At 37.5% G+C, this 19,981-nt stretch overlaps 1 protein-coding gene across 1 annotated transcript in view; it reads right to left on the bottom strand.

Moving 5' to 3' along the window:
- LOC150085953 (putative RNA-binding protein EEED8.10) overlaps positions 1-19,981 on the bottom strand; it is a 375,958-nt gene that overhangs the window by 87,347 nt on the left and 268,630 nt on the right. The window lies entirely within an intron of this gene.

The raw sequence follows: 19,981 nt of genomic DNA, 5'->3' as shown, positions 1-19,981 counted from the left end.
ATCATATCAAGTATATACACCGATGAGCCAAAACATTATGACCACCTACCTAATATTATGTTGGTCCTCTACATGCAGCCAAAACAGCTCGTACCAGGCGAGGCATGGACGCTACAAGATTTCTAAATGTGTCTTGTGTAATCTGGTACCAACACGTGACTAGCAGATCCTTTAACTCCTGTAAGGTCCATTGTTGAGACACCGCAGATCGGAGTTGCTGTTCCAACACAAACCACAGATGCTCGATGGGATTGATGTCTGGGGAATTTGGAGGCCAGGGCAATACCTGAAAGTCTTCCTCATGTTCCGCAAACCAGTCTCGAACAATCCAGGTGGTGCATTATCCTGCTGAAAGAGAGCACCACCAGAGGGGTGACCGCTACCTAAACATCAGCAATGATGTTTAGGTAGGTGGTAGATGTCAGAGTGCCCGGCACATGAATGACTGGACCCAGGGTGTCCCAACAGAACATCGTCCAAAGCATGACACCGCCACCACCGGCTTGTTCTCATCCCATGGTGTAACCAGGCACTATCACTTCCCCAGGTAAACAACATACACACATACCCGGCCGTCCACATGGTGCAACAGGAAATATGATTCATCGGACCAGATGACCTTCCAATCACTCAAGGTCCAGTTTTGATGCTCGCGTGCCCATTGTAGGCACTGTGAACCATGGTTAGCATGGGCACTCTGAGTGGCCTGTGGCCACGCAGCCCCATTTTCAGCAGGGTTCAATGTACTGTGTGTTGTGACACATTAGTCCCATCACCAGCATTCCAATTACCGGCGAGTTGCACCATAGTTGCCCTTCTGTTGCCATGTACCATCCAGGAGAGCCTTTGCTCACCTCAAGCATCGATGAGCCGTGGTCATCCAACACATCACCAGCAGTTCACGGGTTTCCCCTCCTCAGACCACTTTTGGTAGGTACTAACCATGACTGACCATCAGCACTCCACCAGCCGTACCGTTTCGGATATGCTCTGACCCAGTCGTCTGCCCATTGCAATTTGGCCTTTGTCAAACTTGCTTAAGTCTGCTGTCTTTCCCATCTGAAGAACAAGAGTAACACTGATTAACGTAACTCAGTATCCGGTGTTTTTTATACCATGCTCTGACCAGTGCACATGCTGTAGTTCACCTGCAGTTGCTTCGATTTGCATAATGACTCACTAGTCAATGTTTTAGATCATTGGTATATCAAATAATATATTTACGTATGAATTGTCTTGAAATCTTTCAGAAGGTACCATAATTCTCTCATTTGTATCCCAGTTCTCATTTGTAGACCCAGTTGATAATAAATAACTGCATGAAAATAACTAAAAGAAGGAAGAGATCACACCTATTAGTGTTAATTGTCCAAATTAAGCTTAGAAAAGCCAAAATTCTCTGGAATTCTGATCAGGTTGGTTTGGATGTTTATTACACATCAGACACACCACATCAATGTTTAAAGCAGGGCATGAGTTTTTATTTATATATATATAAGTAATAGAAAATTAGTAGAAAGTCTCAGATAAGAACTTATTTATCAGTATATTTCATAATAATTTGAAATCTGTCCTTATCTACTATTATAATGAATATTATAGTATATCGAGATAACATAATTAATTTATATTTATTTAACTGCTACATCTTTAATGATAATAATGTATCAACCCCGGGGGCTCACATCTGGTGAGTATGGGCTTGGCACACCCAGGGTCCTGAGCTGGATATCATCATTCTTCTCTTTCTTGGTGATTCCCTTCTACTTTTGACTCTCTCTCTCTCTCTTAGGGTAACTTGGGAATTTTTTTTTTCCTGGTGCAGCATAAGCCTCAGGCTTCCTTGCACCATATGGATATTAATAATAATAATAATAATATAAACAGCATATAGGAATATGCCATGGGGGCATGTGGTTCTTGCATAGTGGAAAATCTTTAATTGCATTATTATGAAAGAAACCTAAATAAAAACCTAATACTTTATCCCTACATTGATGATCTTATGGTAATAAGATCCTAACGTACCCTCGCACACAGACCTTGGCGTTCTGTTCGACCAAAAGATGTCCTTTGTCAACCAGATCGACAAACTCAGTACCAGATTTTTTCGTCTACGGTGGATCTCAAAGCAGCAGCTGCTACACGTCCGACATCCTGCCACTGTTAAAAGGTTCATCACCTCCACCGTCTACCCTGCCATTCTCTATGGTGCAGAAATATGGGCCTCTGCTGCACATACAAACCTTAAGCGGGTGTACACTGCTGAATACTGGCTACTGAAATGGGCGAATAACAAGCTTCGGCTACCTCCCGCTACCACAACTACCATGATGGCACAAGCACTCGACATCCCGAGGTTGAAGTTCCTGATCGTTGAAAAGAGGCTGGTCTTCGCAGCCAAACTCATCTCAGGCCAAATATCATCTCCAAATATTTGGAATGCTTGCTCTTGGAGGATTCCACAGCCAAGCCTAAGGTCGGTACCAGCACTTGTGGCTCACCACAACAGGCTTGTACTCACCGAAAGATTTCTGCCCAAGCAGATGCTCGCTGCCCTCAACCGTGTGGACGCCGACATCGACACCATAATAAGTAAAAAGAAGGACAGACACAACTTTATCAAAGCTCTTGAAACCTGAATCACTGCCAAGTTGTATTTGTTTTTCTTTATTTGTGTTCAGCTCCTTGTTTTTATGATGTATTTGTATTTCTTTTTGCATTTGCAATCTGTATTTTGTAGCCTTTTGTATGTGTTCGCTATATTTTGTAGCCATTTGAATTTGTACTTATGTTATCTATATGTGAACCCCTGGCGCTTGTCGCCGTGATGGGATATTGTGCTGTAATTCTACTTCACAATAAAGATTTATTTATTTATTTAATAGATGAACCCAACTTTCAGAAAGATATTGTACCTCGTTATCCTACTGAGTTACAACTATTCTAGTTGTACCAATAAATATAGCTATGGCTGAATCATATCTAGATATAGATATTTATAAAATAGATAAATTGTATACCAAATATATGTCAAACGTAAAGACTAACTTTGAAACTATCAACTTCCACTGCCAACACACTGGCATTCCAATATATCAAAAATAATTCATGGTAACATCATCATCATTTCACAGAGCTTCAGATTAATAAAAATAAGTAGCAACATCAATAGTATTATAGAATCACTAAAAGAATTAAAAGCTACGCCGATAAGGAATGAATTCACAAACAAGTTTATTTCGAAATATCTAAACTTGGTTATAATTATCGCAATTAATAAATGGCATGGAAATATTAACCCTAGTAAAGTTATAGCTGAAATATATACATAATAAATATTATAGTAATATTTATTTTTCTGTTCTTGCTAAGCATTCTGAGAGCTTGTACATATGTAAATAATAGGCACGTCCCTTGGAGCATATTACATATAGCTTACACTGTAGAAAGGTTGTACCTATATTTGTTCTAGGGGCAGTAATTAATTATTTAATTTGTAAGTTGTTACTTAATTGGCATGTTAATATTTATCTTTATTCATTCATATTTGGGTACCAACTATTTTCCTGCATGGAGAGTCAAAATAGCTGCTATTTTCAGTTGTTTTCTGTTATTTCTACCTGAAAAGGTAGAAATAACAGAAAACATTTCCCACAGTTTTCTGCAATTTTATGTTATTTTTGGTTATTAGTTACCTTTCACAGTTTATCCACCAATTTTCAGCAATTTTTTAGCATTGCCAGTTATTTAAGTAATTATTTCAATGTTTCCACAGTTTGCAGTTTTTCCAGCAATTTTATAACATTGTCATTTATTTAATTAATTATTGCAGTTTTCTAATATTGCCATTTATTTAATTTATTATTTATTCAATTGGTCTTAAAGAAAAGCTAGGAGCTAAATATTATATCTTTCTTTGTCTTATCTTCCTTGTCTTATATTTTTCTACTATTATATGCCATTGTCTGTTATTTATTTATATTTTGTTTTATGCTACCTTTTTTCCACAATTTTCAGCATTTTTCTCTAACATTGTAAGTTATTTAATCAAATAATCAATTTTCCATAATTATCAACTGTTTTCTAAAATTGTCAGTTATTTAATTAATTATTTATTTAATTGGTCGTAAAGTAACCAAAACTGAGAGGGTGTCACTATCTTTCTTTCTTTATCATATATCAGGCTACATTCTGTGTTATAATCCTTTTAGCTATGTTTTTACAGAATGAAGGTAAGGTATTCCACAGGTTCTATTTGATCTGCTATTTCAGTAAGGCTGATTTAAAATACAAAGGGTACTAGGAAAGTTTTGCAATACAGCTTTGTTTATTTAATTTTTTCAAAGTAATTTCCTCTACATTCAATACACCTCTCCATCCTCCGAAACCAATCTTTAAACCAGTTCTGCCAAGTTTCACTAGGGAGTAAAGTACACTCGTTGTCCCAAGCCCGTAGAAGGTCCTCATCACTGGAAAACCGCCTCCCTTTTAGCTTCATTTTCACATGCGGGAACAGTGCAAAGTCGCAGGGAGCAAGGTCTGAACTGTAGGGAGGGTGCTCGAGAAGTTTCAGTCCTGTCGTGGTCAAATATTCGGTGCAGGCTTTGGCGCAGTGAGCTGGAGCATTATCGTGATGGAGGTACCAGGTGTCCATTCTTGACTTTGGCCGCTGGTTCTTCATAGATCCAATGACTTTAGGCAGGCATTGTTCAGTATACCACTTAGCTGTGACTGTCTTCTGCGTGTCCAAAACGACACGTTCCACAATTCCACTCGATTTGAAAAATACAGCTATCATTTTCTTCTTTACAGATCGGGATTTTCTGACAATTACGGGTGTGTCGTCATCATCAAAGACCCAAACTTTGTTTTGAGCCTTGGTCGGCAGATCGTAATAGTACAGCCAAGTCTCGTCACCTGTCACGATGTTGTTCACATACCGAGATTGTCCCTTATCAAACTTTTTTAACATCTCCCGGCACCAAGTCACACGTCGTGTCATCTGCTCTTCAGTCAGTTGATGCGGCACCCAGAGAGAACAAAGTTTCTTCACGTGCAAATGATCTTGCAGAATCGAACGAATTGCTGGTGCATTTAGGCCCAAAGTATCCTCTATCTGTTGGTAGGTCACTCGCCTGTTTTCGTCAAGCATTTTCCTCACAGCAGTAACGTTTTCCTCCGTAACTGACGTTCGTGGCCTTCCCGGCCTCTCAGAATCCTCCAGAGTGAAATTTCCCCTTTGGAATTCTCTATACCACCTGAATATCGTTGTACGATGTGGACAATCATCATCTAGTGCAAGAGTCATTTCTTCTAAGCACTGGTCTATGGTTAAACCACGCACGAAATTATACCGCAAAACTGTCCTTATCTCATTTCGTGACCACGATGCCATCGCAAGCACTTTACACTCTCACTACTAATGAATAACTGAGCCCATCGACTTGGCGCGGCGGCTACTATGCACGTATGAACATGTCTCAACATGCAGCAACAAGCAGCTTCCTGTGATTCATTGTTGCGTCATATTGCAAAACTTTCCTAGTACCCTTTGTACTACAGTAAATCTACTTTGTTCTTGCTAATTGGTAAAGTTGAATCTTATTCTTACTATACTTTTTTAATTTTTTTTTTATGTAAACCCCAAACACGAGAGGTATTAGAACCTATAGTACTTAGTACTGTGCTTGGGTGGAGGTTGAGAAGACGAAAGAAGATATTTGTTGGCATTGGACTTGAACTTCTGTAGACTGTAATTTTCAGGAAATACGTATGAAGGAAGGTTGTTCCAGAAAATGGCAGTTGAATGAATAAACGAGGAAAATGAAAAGTTGGTTCTGTGGGTTTGAAGTTGGACAGTAAATGGACGTTGGCTGATGGCAGCACGTGTTCGGACTGTTTTGAAAGAGAGAGCGGGAATTATAGAAGCCAATTCAGAAGAACAGTGCCCATGGAAGTATCTGTAGAAGAGGCATGCAGCAGGAACAGTACGTCTACGAGAGAGCGAGTGGAGAGACTCTGTTAGAGATGAATCATTAATTAACCTAACTGCCCTCTTCTGAATGGAATCAAGAAGCCTGAGAGAGGTTTTGGGGGCACCACCCCAGATGTGGGAACAATATTCCATGGAGGGCGGATTTGCGATTTATACAGAATGAGCAGCTGTTTAGAAGAAAAGTAACGCCGAGAGCGAAAGAGAAAACCAAGTTTTTCAGATGCAGAGGAAGTAATATTTGTAATGAGCTTGTGCCAAGAAAGATTAGAAGTCCAGGTAATCCCCAAAAGAGATAAATCATTTTGCCTAGAAATTGGAGTGTCACTAAAGATAAACATAGGAGCAGAAGAATCCTTTTTGCGAGATATAAGACAAGACTGAGTTTTAGAAGGGTTGAAATCAACTAAGTTGTCTTTGCCCCACTGGAGAATTACCTGAAGATCGGCGTTTAAGGAATTGGTAGCAGATTTTCGAGAAATTCAAGCTGATTGAGCAGGACAAGGTTTCTCTAAATGTAAAGTTGAATGCAATGTGCTATCATCAGCAAAACTATGGATAGGATTTCCAGTCAATGGAAGAAGGTCATTGATATACAAGAGGAAAAGAGTGGGGGGAAAGAACTGAGCCTTGGGGGACACTGGCATTAGTGGAGAAGTTAGAAGACAGAGAGCCATCTACCATCACCCACAGTGAGCGATCAGAGAGAAAACTGGATAACCAATTACAAAAAACAGTTGGCAAACTATAAGATGGAAGCTTGTTTAGAAGAACTTTATGCCAAACATGATCGAAAGCCTTTGAGATGTCAAGAGCAACTACTTGTGTTTCACCAAACCTTTCCATTGAATTAGTCCATAAATGGGTAACACAAGCCAGAATATCACCAGTGGATCGACACTGACGGAATCCATACTGGCGATCGTTGATCAGATGGAAGGTTTCTAGGTGGTTTAAGAGTTGGCGGTTAATTGATTTCTCCATTACTTTAGAAAGAGTAGAAGTAATTGCAATGGGACGATAATTGGATGGGAGGGATTTGTCCCCCTTTTTAGGAACTGGCTGGATATGAGCAAATTTCCAAGCAGAAGGAAAAACACCTTTGGAATAAGAAAGTGAAAAAAGGCGGCAAAGAATAGGAGTAAGTTCAGGAGAAAAGGGTTTTGAGAACAAGTGGAGAAATACCATCGGGACCTGGAGCTTTCTTAGCATCAAGATTCGTCAAAATCCTTCTGACATCCTTTTGATGGAAGACCACAGGAGGCATTGAATGGAGCGTGTTGGGAATGGAGGGAGGTGTTTTACCAAGATCATTAATACATGAGTTGGAAGAAAAATGGGATGCTAGCAGGTCAGCTTTATTTTATCCTTGGCTGAAGTGACAACAGAACCATTTGATTTGGACAGAGGTGGGAGCAGAGATCGGCAAAAGTTGCGGCCAATAGCTTTGGCAAGAGACCAGAATGTTCGGCTACCATTAGTGCAAGAAGCAAATTTTCTACTCTTAGCCTGTTCAAACTCTAGTTTGGACTGATTAATAACTGCTTTACAATTGTTGCGAGCTTTGGTGTAGGCAGAAAATGAAACTGGAGAATTAGAAACAAGCCAATTACGATATGCAACATTCTTCTCTTGAACAGCCTTAGCACATTTATTGGAAAACCAAGGTTTAGATAAAGGACGAGATTTTAAAGTGGAGTTTGGGATAAAGGATTCCATTCCTGCAAGAATAATTTCACTGACATGATCTGAGCAAACGTTGACATCAGAAGTTTTGAAACAGTAATCCAACCAAAGAAAAGAAGTCTCGCAGGTCATCCCATTTTGCATTCTTGTAATGCCAAACAACACAAGGTTGGGAATAGTCATGAGATAAAGGCTCCATTGGAGAAGAGACAATCACCAAGTTGTGATCTGAAGTGCCTAAAGGACCTCTCACTTCGACCGTGTACTTAGGATTGTTTGTGAGAAAAAGATCAAGCGTATTGGCTGTATGATTAGGATTGTCCGGTATTCTTGTAGGTAAATGAACAATCTGTGCTAGGTCATTAGTAATTGCAAAAGCGTCAGCATCTCGACCAGCTGGGTTGGTTGTGACTAGAAAACGGAAGCCAGCTGGAGTTGTGAACATTAAAATCGCCAAGGAAAATTACCTCACTGTTAGTAAAGTTGGACTGGAGAAAGTCAAGTTGCAAAGAGAGCAAGTCAAAGAGCTCCAAGTGGTTAGTGGAGTTGGGAGAACGGTAGAGACAACAGATGAATTTGACACAATGAGGTAGAGAGATTTTAAGCCAGAGAAGATCAAAGAGAGGAGATTCCAAATTGCCAAGTCTCTGACAGGGAATATCAGAACGGACATATGCACAAGTACCACCTTTGAGGCGAAAGGAATCATACAGCGAATAATTTGGGCATTTGAGATGAGCAGTAGTTGAATCAATCAATAACTGAGATTCTGTCAGAAAAAGTACATGGGGTTTGGCAGACTGCAAGTGGAAATGGACATTGTTGAGATTAGAATTGAGACCACGTATATTTGTGAAATGAATTAGAAGTGCTTGGGAGGTTTAGATCTTTTCGCAGATAAGCTTGCTGTATTAGTTTGACAATTCATGGTGTATTCACTAGTAAGAAAAGTGGGTGGGACATGCTGTATGAAGTAATTAAATTTTTGGATATGGCGTACATATGGTAAGAATATACTCAGATCCTTGACATAACGTGGCCTCGACAATGCTCCCCGCATACACACTACTCGGACTCCCTTCAGTCACTATCTGGCAGAATAGAGGTAGCAAGATTATACACTAGCTGATTCGGAAGCTTCCTAGAGAGTTACCAATAGGTTTGGTCTGGTGTACTAACTTGCGGCCGGCCTGTGAACACCGTTTTAGAGCTGTACCCTCGAAATGTAAGGAATATTGGATCTTGCCACGATGTTCATCATAACCTCAAAAGTCATCAATCATACTGCATGATGGAAGAGATAGGGAATCATACTGCATGATGGAAGAGATAATACTTCCATCTATTATTCCCAATAATTAATTTACTACATCTGGTATTTTTCTATTGTTTATTTGATTTCTCTAATATTACATCTGGTATTTCACAATTTCTTCAAAATTACGTAAGACATCGCTACCTACTGTATCAGCAGGATCCCTACTAAAGGGTTGGGCAGTTATGCTCCTGGTAATTCCAAAGTAGCTTTATAATATGTTTTTTCTTTCTGCTTGCTAACACTAAATTTTATACCTCAAAATCTATTAGAGTAATTGGAGGGAAATTGAGGTACCATTGCTATACTCTATTACTCTTCCTCCTTTTCACCTTAATTCGGCAAAAGCCGAATTAAGTTTTTACTTTTTACTACTTAATTATTTTCACTAGTAAATATATTAACATGTAATTTATAGTTGGCACTCGCTTTGATTACCTGCTAGCCCGGCAGATAGCAGGTTCACTGCTATCTGCCGGGCTAGGTGTTATTCTGCCAGTTTGCTGTTAAATTTAACATAGAATGATATTGATGATATAATGTGGACCTAGACTAACTGGCAAACAGAAACAGATAGGATATATTGAGTGGTGCTAGCCCTCATCAACATACCATCCAGAGTATCCTTTAATCAGTAATTTGCTTCATTTTATTATTATTATTATATTATTAACTATGTGTTTAATTAAAGGGTATGACATCAAAGTCCAACTTAGGTTACTTAAATATTTGGCCCTATGGCTCAATGGGTATACTTTTACTTTAATACCTATTTTCTGTTTTCTTATTAAATTCCATCTGGCATTTAGGTTCCCTTTGAATAAGGTTCAATATATATATATATATATATATATATATATGAGGGTTGATCATTTAAAATGCAGACTAGTGCAAGATTTTGTTTACCACACAAACTTTCCATAACTGCTGCTGCTAGAGATTCCCTCCCCTTATCGCTACTGAGCAGACTGTGTGTGCATGCCAGTACTTGTCAAGCTAGCGTTGCACGAAAAGAGTTTTTTAATCACATGTCACTGACAATCGTTTTGAAGCAAGTATCATGTCACACGTATAGATCAAACAGTGATATGTGATTCGTTATTGTGTCAGATGGAGTTTAAAGGCATTGGAAACAGTTAAAAAGATGAATGAAGCATATGGTAATGAGTGTCTTGGTAAGACGGCCTATTTTGGCGTGACTGAACTTTCCAGTGTGAAGTGGTTTCTCCATCAGGACAATGCCAGGCCTCGTACGGCTAATATTGTGCAGACAGCGATCACTGCCATACGTGCTGAGGTTCTACAACATCCCCCCCTTATTTATTGGACTTAGCCCCATGTGATTTCTTCCTGTTTCCACATCTGAAGAAAGCTCTGAAAGGCAAGCACTTCATATCCAACAAAGATGCTCACAGAGCCACAATGGAAGCACTTTGCAGTCTTTCAAAAAATGGCTTGCAGGAAGCATTCAATGCATGGATATGATGGTGGCATAAGTGTGTAAAGTTCAAGGGAGCAAAGGTTTTAAATACAGACCTATAAATAAAGCAACTTTAATAAAATCATTAGATTTAAATATAATAATATTATATTTAAATCTAATACATTTTGCTAATAAACTTGCTTCAAAAGACAATATTCCACATGACACATACCAAAATTGGATCACCATCATCTATCATGACATAGTAAAAGCTATATCTAATGCCTAGAAACTGTACAGTAACGTTTATACACCCTACTACAACCTTAAAACATATAAAAGAATTACAAGACAATTTTATCATCACCCTGGTAGATAACGCTTCCAACAACTTTGCCATATTTTGTAAGCAATTTTACTGTAATCAACTTAAAAATGAAATAGAAAATAATTTCACTTTCACTCCTTGCCATCTTAATGCTTCTGCCACAGTCAAAAAGCACTTCAAGCTCATCGAATTTATTAACTATACTGCTAGCATTGGTGTACATGCAAGTATACATGCACCTATTTCTATTCTTAGTTACTCTAACACAGGCCATGATTCTTGCACTGCTTCTATTGAAATGCATCAATTGCATTTCAATAGAAGCAGTGCAAGAATCACTTACCTCTGCCAGCAGCTATCGTTAATCTATTAGTCTTTAAAGTCAGCAGAGACCAAGCAACCGTGTTCTTCATACTTAATATTTGTCAACAACATCTTCAAGTTCTCATGTTTCTTTCAAATGCACAGAGCAAGCTACTGAAATTCATCCATATTTATTTCCATTGTGGAGCAACCACCTTTGAGACTCCTCTTTGAGGAATCAATAAAAAGTCTCCAATGTGTAGAATTTTAACTTATTCCTAAATAGTTCATTAAGCCATTTATATTTCTGTAAAAAACCATAAAATCATCTTCAAAAAGTAAGGGACTAGTTCTCATTCTCTGTGTCTTGGGTGCTAGAATATTTTTTGACTTGAGTCTAGAACCAAGGAGTTCAGCAGATTCCTTTAGTAAATTTAAAATCTCTTGCCAGAGTAGAGTTCATGCCGTGAAAACAGTTGGGGGCTGAACTAGGCTGAACAGTTGGGGGCAATTATTGTGGGCAATAAACCATCTTTTTGATGGTTTACAAACCATCAAAAAGAGCTTGAAAATTAAGGCTCCTTAGAGCCTAATTATCAAGCTCTGTATCCCATAGGTTCAAAGTATTTCCTCAAATTGGCATCCTTTTAAAGATCTCAACAGATGTACTGCCCATTGCACTTCTTTGAACCTTTTCAAAGAAGTGCAATGTCTTTTTTTTTTTTTTTTTTTTAGGTGTGATCTTACAAGTGCTTTACACAATTGGATACAGGTAAATGTTCAACAAATCAATAGGACACCATGGGCTTTCCTTGAGACTGCCTACTCTGCTTGGAGAACCTCAGGTCTGACTATATTCTAACTCCTAAATCCCTATTTTCTACTGTTTTTAAACATCACCAACTGTATAATTATTTTCAGGTTGTAGTTCCCCAAATGGGAAAATAAAATTGAGAGTAGGTGTGTTATAGGCCTAATAACTGTGGTGAGTATACCAAAAAACTATATAGAGAAATAGAGTTGGCTAGCAAATCAGAATGTCTCATAATGGGTATTTTGAGTTTCCAGATGTTAACAGGAATTTGTGGGTTGGTCACTCACAAACTAGCAAGATTTTTGTTGATTTCTTGGATGACTGTTTTCTACAAGAGCATTTTAGAGAGGCAATAAGAGGAAGCAATACTCTTGATTTTGTTATCAGCAGTGATTCTTCATGCATTAAGAATCTGCCAGTAAATGACCCAATGGGTGGCAGTGATCACAGTGTACTAATGTGGAATTTAATTAAAGACATAGCTACTGTAAAGAGTAAAGGGAATGGCTTTTGCTTTCATAAGGGTGACTACATTGGTCTCAGACAGTGTTTTTAAATTTTATGCAGTGGAACCAACTGACAATGTTACCAACAGCAAATTCTAAATGGAAAGTATTCAGGGAAGTAATCAAAGAAGCTACTAGGTTTTTATACCAACAAAGTAACACTGTTCAAGGCTTAGACCTAAAAACGATGTTAGATGAATTAGTGAGACATGTGGCAGAGAAGAAAAGTGCATGGGATGCATATAAATTATCAGGTGATATTTGGCCTATGGTAGATATAAATTAGTCTGTAATCAAGTCACAAAGCAAGCTAGGGAAGCTAATGCAGATTTTGAAAAGTCCCTGGAAAAGAACACAAAGAAAACAGCAAAGGCTTCTAAGCTTATATTAACAGAAGGAAGGGGTTGAATCACATTGAGCCACTTGATGACCATGGGTTAACTTTTGATGACCCTGCTCAGGACTAATTGAATAGGTTTTTTGCATCTACATTCACACATGAGGAATTGTTTAGGGAAGGGGATGCCAGAAGTTTATCAAACTCTAATGAGGAGCTAAATGACTTTGTGATAATTGAAAGGGAAGTGGAGGAGAAATTGTTGAAGATGGATTCCATCTATAATTTGATAGATTCCATCCACCTGGGGTGGATGGAATCTATCAAATTATATTAAGTGAGGCAGCAAAGGAGGTAAGCAAACCCTTAGCCATAATTATGAGAGCATCCTTGGATTCAGGGGAGGTCCCTATGGACTGCAGATGTGCAAATGTATCCCCAATTCATAAAAAGGGATCAAAAGGCGACACAAGTAATTACAGACCAGTTAGCTTAATGTTCCAGAGAAAATAGTGGAGTCACTGGTTAAAGAAGCAATGCAGGACCATCTGGACAGGAATGCAATTATACTGCAATCACAGCATGGATGTGATCAGGAGTGGTCTTGTCTAATTAATCTGACTGGATCTGTGATGCAGTGACCAAGGAACTAGATGCAAAAAAATAATTTTGATATCATATACTTGGATTTCAGGAAAGTTTTGATACTGTTGCACATAAAAGACTGCTTTTCAAACTGGAGCAATGAGGCATTAAGGGCAAGTTACTGCTATGGAGAAAGGGATGGTTAAGTGGAAGAAGACAGAAAATGGTTATCAACAGCAGAGTCTGCCAGGGTTCAGTGCATTATTTGGTTCGTTGTTTTTTGTTGTTGTTTTGTTCAGTGCATTGTTTTTCCATTGTTGTTTTCAATATTTATTAATGATATTGATGAAAGTATAACAGGCTTAATGTCTAAGTTTGTTTGCAGATGATACAAAGGTTGGCAGAGTTGAATGACAGTAATTAGGGTGAGTTAACGCATCAAGATCTAGGAAAACTGAGTTGATGGGCTGAGAAATGGCAGTTGAAGTTTGACATTGACAAATGCAAGGTACTGCATATGGGTAGCAGAGTATCTTATCAACTGTATGGTACTACACTCAGGGTAGTGAAAAATGAAAAAGACCTGGGGGTAATTGTGCAGACAGATATGAAATTTTTCTGAGCAGTGCAGATAAGCTGCCAGAACAGCTCATGGTGTTTTTTAAATGATACATAGAAACTTGGCTATCAGGGATAAGGAGGTGATTATCCCTTTGTATAAGGCCATGGTTAGGCTGCATCTCGAGTACTGTATACAGGTCTGGAGGACTCATTTTAGGAAGGATGGAGATCTGCTGGAATGGGTACAGTCTATGGCAGCCAGACTGAGAAGGGTGCTCTTATCTAGAAAGGAGGCTTCAGTTCTGCAAATTGCAGTGTCTCGAGACTAAGAACCTGCTGGGAGATCTGATTGAGGTGTTTAAAGCCTTGAATGGATTGAGTAAGTTGAATGTTATGGCATTCTTCTACTTACTGAGAGACTAAACACATGAAGGGGCATAAATTCAAGTTGAGGAAGGATGGTTGCAGGATAGATGTGTGTAAGTTTGCCTTCAGTCAGTGGGTGGTTGATTGTTGGAACAGGCTTCCATCTGTATCTCTAGTATCTAGTACCTATCTAGCTCTATCTAGTATTTCTAGGTCTTGTTGTCAAAAGACAACATGAGTAATATGACATAAGTAGCATACGTAATCAACAGCAAATTCAGAAATTACACCTGACATGCCTTATCAATACTGCTAATGAATAGTAAAAAGAGTAAGGAGTCCAGCACTGAACCCTGAGGAATTCCACTGATAACATTAGTCCACAAAGAGCAGTGGCTATTAATCACTCTTCCTTTGCTACCACATTCTTTAGCTAATAAATTTAATTGGAGTAATAAATTAACCTTTGCAAACCATTTGTTAAGAGATAATGCTGTCTTTGGTCTGAAACAAAAGATTCAAAAGAGATTCATTCCTTTTGAGAAGTATCATTACTGGGATACATACCAAAAGGCTAATTATAAATATAATTTGTTTTTTATGTATTCAGTGAAAAATGTGTTCGTTTCTACTAAAGCATGAGGCATTAGAATAGAGATATGTACATTTTATTCAGTTTTTAATGAATAATGTTCAGAAGGGCCTCATCTTATGAAGAAACACAATGACTAAAGACTACTAAGAAACACAAAACTGCTATGCTTAAAAAAGGGTTTACTGACTTTTATTAGTAGCCATTAATGTTTGCATAAAGGACTCAAGAGAACTTGTTTTTCTCTTTTTGAAGCTAAACTTTATTGTATAAATATTTCTTTACCTGCCATCCATGACAAAATTCTTTCTGCATGAATGCCATGCTTAAATTCTTCCATGGCAGTAATGAATCTTAATTTAAAGAAAATTTTTAGAAAAACAGCTTGTAAATTTCTTAACCTTATTGAGTTTTAAAATTTTAATAAATGAGGTTTTTTTTTTTTTTTTTTTTTTTCTGTCTATAAAATCTCGATCAGAGTTTTCTCTCCATAGAATCTGAATAATGGAGAAAGAACTAATAAGTTTCCTGATGCAATGAGGTGTGAATGCTGTGTAGTTAATCAGAAGGTTTCACTTTATGTTAATCTTTTAAGCTCTCACACACTTTTTATTTCTCTTATTGCTTAACTGGTGTAGAAAGCAGTCATCCAATAAATCCAGCAAAGTTCTGCTCCCGTGTGAGTATTTTATCTGGTGATTCCAGATAGTCCAGTAATATCTGGGAAGTTAAAATCTTCTGATTATAAGGACAGTAGGACAGTAAATCTTCTGATTTACTGTCCTACTGTATTTTTGTATGTATAGTTGTTCGTTATACTTATCACAATCATTTGGCCTATAATATACTCCTATGTGACCCCAGGGGCTCACATCTGGTGAGTATGGGCATGGCATACCCAAGGTCATGGCATACCCAATATCATCATTCTTCTCTTTCTTGGTTATTCCCTTCTACTTTTGACTCTCTCTCTCTCTCTCTCTCTCTCTCTCTCTTTCTTTCTTTCTCTCTCTCTGAGAGAGAGAGAGAGAGAGAGAGAGAGAGAGATAGTCATAACAATATGAGATTGTTACAATAATGATGCCAATGTAAAAACTTCAGTTTGTTTAAAAAATTCAACTATGTAGCAATGATACAAATGCACTGACTAATGTCAAGTTAGTTAATGTACAGATAGCCCTCGATTTACGTCGGGTACAGGCGCAAATGGAACCATTTACCTACAACTTTGCATTGACTGTTTTATTTTATTAGCATTCTCCATAGTTGTAATAATAGTTAATGGAGGCATATTCATAGCCCTACACACATTAGGGTGGCTTTCATCAGATTCTATTCTCCGAATATTGCACTAAGATTCAATTAACTACTTTTACCAGACATGGTGTGTTTTTATTCTATTAAATTAAAAACTTTATAACACGATTTATTAATAGGACAATTAATAAAAAAATGTTAGTGTAATAAATTTCCAACATGTGTAAATAGCATAAACAACAACCAACTGAATGCTTCACCACATGGACCTTTACTACCCGCATCCACGAGTGGTTACTTTGAGAGCGGGAATCTTTCTCGTCTCTGATATGAATGCACTAATTGCTGATTGGCTCAGATTGTCCTAATTCACATGAACAGTGCATGATACACAGCACAGTATGATGCCGATAAATCTTGTCTGACGATTTTAAACTTTCAATTTAAAAAAAAAATTGAGAGAAAAAAAAAAAGAAAAAAAAATAAATAAAAATGGCATTGTGGTTGGTGATTGGCGCTATTGCGAATCAGCACAAATCAGACCAGTGCAAAACGAGGGCTACCTGAACACAGTTTGTTAAATTTCAGGATTTTTTTTTTTCTTAAATTGAATTTAAGAAAAAATTTGACTTTTTTAAATAGATTTTTTTTTTCTCTTAAATTGAAATCTGATTTTTTCTTTTTCTGTGATTAATAGAATTAAAAAAAAAAAGGGAAATAGCAACTTATCTTGTTACCAATTAGTTGCTAGCTGATTAACTAATAATATATAAAGTAATTGTTTTAACTTTACTGCATATCCCAACATAATACTCACTCCACATTTTCTAATACTTTATAATCAATAGCACTTGAAATACAAGTATTTCAGGTTTTGTGATTTAATAAATTAAACAGCGACATTATGCTATCAATGCCTTTATAATGCAGTTTACCTATTTCTTCTTGGATTTTAATGGCAATTGAAATATGTCATTACATAATTCAATGTAATGAGTACAATGAACAATTATATAGAGAAATAAAGTGGGCCAGTAAATCAGACTGTCTCATAATGGGGGATTTTAACTTCCCAGATATTGACTGGAACTTATGGGTTGGTCACTCACTAGCAAGGCTTTTGTGGAGTTATTGGATGATTGTTTTCTACAGCAGCATTTTAGAGAGGCAACCAGAGGGAGTAACACTCTTGACCTGATTATCAGCAGTGATTATTCATGCATTAAGAATTTACAAATAAAGGAACCACTAGGTGGCAGTGATCTCAGTGTACTGATGCAGGATTTACTTAAACATGTAACTACCATCAGGGGTAAAGGGAAGGGTTTTTGCTTTTGTAAAGGTGAGTCCTTTATAAAAGTGGTCTCAGAGATTTTTTAAATTCTATACAGTGGGATGAACTGATGGCGTTACCAACAGAAAATTCGAAGTGTGAAGCATTCAAGGAATTAATCTTGGAAGTTACTAAGCTTTTTGTTCCAACTAAGAAATACTATTCTAGGTTTAGAGCCAAATGGATATCAGATGAACTAATGAGACTCGTGGCAGAGAAGAAACATGCATGAGATACATATAAATTATCAGGCCTATGGTAGATATAAGCTAGTCTGTAATCAAGTCACAAAGGAGATTAGGCAAGCGAAGGCAGATTATGAGAAATCTTTGTCAAAGGATGCAAAGAAAAACAGTACAGACTTCTTTACTTATATAAACTCTAAAAGGAAGGGGTTAAATCAGATTGGACTGTAGATGATCATTCTCAGACAGCTGCCAAACTAAATGAGTATTTTGCATCTACATTCACGTGAACATGAGTTTTTCAAGGAGGAAAGGGCCAATATTTATCAAACTCTAAACAGGGAGTTAAATGATTATGTAATAACTGAGAGCAAAGTGGAGGAGAAATTGTTGAAGGTAAACATAAGAAAGGCACCTGGGGTAGATGGGATCTATCCAGTTATACTAAAGGAGGTGGTAAAGAAAGTAAGCAAACCCTTAGCCATAATTATGAGAGCATCCCTGGAGTCAGGGGAAGTCCCCACGGACTGGAGATGTGCAAATGTTTCTCTAATTCATGAATGGGGGATCAAAGGGTGGCACAAATGATTACAGACCTGTTAGTTTGACTTCTATTCCAGGGAAAATAATGGAGTCATTATTATGGAGTCTTAACTAGTCAAAAATAACTAGTTAAGAAGTATTGAAGGATCATCTAGACAAGACAGCAGTAATAATTCAGACACAGCATGTGTTTGTTAAGGAGAAGTCCTGTCTGACCAATCTGATTGGATACGATGATGTGGTCACAAAGGAACTGGATGCAAAAAATGATTTTGATATGATATACTTGGATTTCAGAAAGCTTTTGATACTGTTGCACATGGAAGACTACTGTACAAATTGGAGCAGTATGGAATTAAGGGAAAGTTGCTACAATGGATAAAAGGATGGTTGAGTGGGAGAAGTCAAAGAGTGGTAATCAATGGACATTGCTCTTCGTGAACTAATGTTATTAGTGGTGTCCCCCAGGAGTTGGGCTCATTGTTGTTTTGTATATTTATCAATGATATTGATGAAGGTATATCAAGCTTAATGTCAAAGTTTGCAGATGATACAAAGGCTGGCAGGGTTGTTAATAACAATAATGACAGTATGCTGCTGCAACAGGATCTAGAAAAGTTAGGCAGATGGGCTGAGAAGTAACAACTAAAGTTTAACATTGACAAATGCAAAGTACTGCATAGGGGTAGTACTTTGCATTGCAGTAACCCCAGAGAAATGTACCAACTGGGTGGTGTTACACTCAGGGTAGTGGAGAACAAAATAGACTTTGGTGTAATTGTGCAGTCAGATATGAAATTTTCTGAGCAGTGCAGACAGGCTGCCAGAGTAGATCATAGGGTCTTGTCAATGATATACAGGAATTTTGCGAGCAGGGATAAGGAGGCGATTATCTCCTTGTATAAAGCAATGATCAGGCCACACCTTGAGTACTGCGTACAGGTCTGGAAGCCTCATTTTAGAAAGGATGTAGAGTTGCTAGAATGGGTACAGAGAAGCGGAACAAGACTGGTGAGGGGAACAAAGGATGCTTTTACGAAGAAAGGCTTGAGTTCTGCAAATTGCAGTGGCTGGAGTGGCTCAGATTACAAACTGGAGGGGGCATAAACTGAAATTGAGGAAAGACAGTTGTCTAACAGATGTGCGGAAATTTGCCTTTATCCAGCAGTTAGTTAATTGCTAACATCTGTCACTGTGGAAGTTGATAACTTAAATAAATTCAAGGCAGAACTAGACAAACATTTGGAACGAATGGATGCATGAAATGAGAAGGGTTTTTTTTTTGCCTGATGCTGTATAAGCTTGCTTTCTTGCATCATATGCATCTACTAATATATTAATCACAGCAGAATTGTTAATTATGTGACATTAATGCTAATGTCACATATTTAACAATTCTGCTGTGATTAATATATATACAAATAGAAATAATTCATGATTTATACATTTAATAAACCAATAACAAAAAAGAAAAAAAAAAAAAACGAGCAAAAAGAAATGACTTTTAGGCATGAAAATCCAGTGAATGGATTTTTGAACAAAATCCAATACAAACAGACATGGTGAAGACAAATATACTTAAAATCCAACACCTAACATCCATATAAAATGACATAAAGGGTATTTAAAACAAGCCATCTGATACCATTATGAATGAAATCTTGGTGCACTGGTGTCTGCTGGTCTCAATACATTGAAGCTTTGCTAAAATGGGGGGGGGGGGGAGATTAAACTGTTTTATCTAATGAAAAAAATAATAATAATAAATAAATAAATAAATCGTTGGTGTAGCTTAACTTAATTTTTCGGCACTCACCTCATAGTAATCTGCTTAGTTGATGGAAAGTTTTAC

The sequence above is a fragment of the Mastigoproctus giganteus genome, chromosome 5, assembly GCF_048544385.1.
Source record: "Mastigoproctus giganteus isolate SK-2022 chromosome 5, ASM4854438v1, whole genome shotgun sequence".
NCBI lineage: Eukaryota > Metazoa > Arthropoda > Arachnida > Uropygi > Thelyphonidae > Mastigoproctus > Mastigoproctus giganteus.
Note: the sequence above shows the minus strand (reverse complement) of the source record. Positions and strands in the feature narration are given on the sequence as shown.